Source organism: Chrysochloris asiatica, unplaced genomic scaffold (assembly GCF_000296735.1).
Source record: "Chrysochloris asiatica unplaced genomic scaffold, ChrAsi1.0 scaffold00129, whole genome shotgun sequence".
Lineage (NCBI taxonomy): Eukaryota > Metazoa > Chordata > Mammalia > Afrosoricida > Chrysochloridae > Chrysochloris > Chrysochloris asiatica.
Window position 1 is genome coordinate 7,460,121 of NW_006408647.1, and position 1,832 is coordinate 7,461,952.

Consider the following 1,832-nt stretch of genomic DNA (forward strand, 5'->3'; position numbering starts at 1 on the left):
GGTACCGACTCGATGGCATCTAACAACAACAACACTATTTGTATTCAAGAGAGAAATGTAAGTGAGAATCTTGAACTTTAAGCAAGGTAAATCCAAAATCATTTTCAACGTTTGTTGTTGTTGTTATGTGCTGTAGAGTTGCTTCCGACTCATAGCAACCCTGTACAGGGTTTCCAAGGCTATAACTCTTCATGGGAGCAGAAAGCCTCATCTTTCTCCTGCAGAACAGCTGAACCTAAGGTTAGCAACCCGATTTGTAACGACTGCACTAGCAGAGCTCCTTTGTTGTTGTTGTTATGTGAGCTCCTTTAGAGGAATTTAAATTCCAGGAATTTGAACTTTAAGTCATATAGAAAGGTGAGATAAAAACAAGCACAAAATTTCCAGTTATCACTTTCATCCCTTAACTATTTTCATTAAGCTGTGGGAATGTATAATATTTACCTCAACAAGCTTACCTTGAAGTGTAGCTCTAAGAGAAATAACTTCTATTAAGATAACCTATTTTTACATTCCAGATTTCTCTCAAAGTTTGGGCTGAACAGAAGCTTATTCTCATTGTTGTCGCTAGGCATGTGTGGAAGGTGTGGACTGTACTGTGTGAGACTGTCAGTGGGGATGACACAAAACTGATGATGCAATATTTTTGTGCAAAGTTTCAGCGGCAATTTATTATTTTTTGTAAAAAATCCCTGCAGTTAGTTATAAAAACAATTTTTTTTTTCATAAACCCAGCTTTCATCTATCAATATGTTTGTAAGCCTATGATTTATGCTGATTTACTTTTTGAAACTTCTTAAAGATCTTTGAGTACTGGTCTGGTGCTGTAGGATAAGCACTGGACTGCTAACTGTGAGGTTGGTAATTCAAAACATAAGCCACTCCTTTGAAACCCTGTATAGGGTTACTTTGTTTCAGAACCAACTCGAATTAATAACGATGAGACCTGGAGGAGCCATGGTAGTATAATGGATTATGAGTTGGGCTGCTCATCTCAAGGTCAGCAGTTTGAATCTGCCAATTGCTCTGGGAGAGAAAGATGAAGATTTCTGATCCTGGAAAGATTTACAGCCTCAGAAACGATATATAGGGCCCTATAAATTGGAACTGGCTAGTACACAACCACCACCAATGAGTTCTGGTCAGAGACGCCATTATTAACCAATTACAATGATGCTTTGAATCATGTGGTTTAATTTACATGCTACAAGTATGCATTATTTTCATTGCTGCAGTTTTTTCATAGTCACAGATTTTGCCAAAGCTTCTGATGTTTTAGTTACAATATTGTGGTAATTATTTTGTTGATTTACAATGACTTTATTGAAGATGAAGCAGTAATTAATTAAAGGTGAAGAAGGAAAAAAATCAAGAAAGGCTCAGTTACTAATAATGTTGCAATTAATAACATAATTCCTTGGAATGATTTTATAAAACAATATAAGAAATAATACATTTAAGCAATTTATAACTATATTTATGACTTATTATTTATCCTATGATGAAAATTGATAAACATTACTAAGGATTGTTTAGTTTCTGATATGGAAGGAGGCTTATCAAGTGGGTGGTGAAACCATAGGTTATCATATGGATGACATCACCCCAGTATGCCATTTCTTAGTCATTATAACATAAGATAGATATTATGATGGAGTAATTGTGGAAGACTATACACATGGACCTCACCAGATGGAACACATAGAAATCAAATTGACTACATCTGTGTAAAGAGAAGATGGAAAAGCTCCATATCATCAGTGAAAACAAGGCCAGGGGCAGACTGTGGAACTGACCATCAATTACTGATATGCAAATTCAAACTAAAGCTG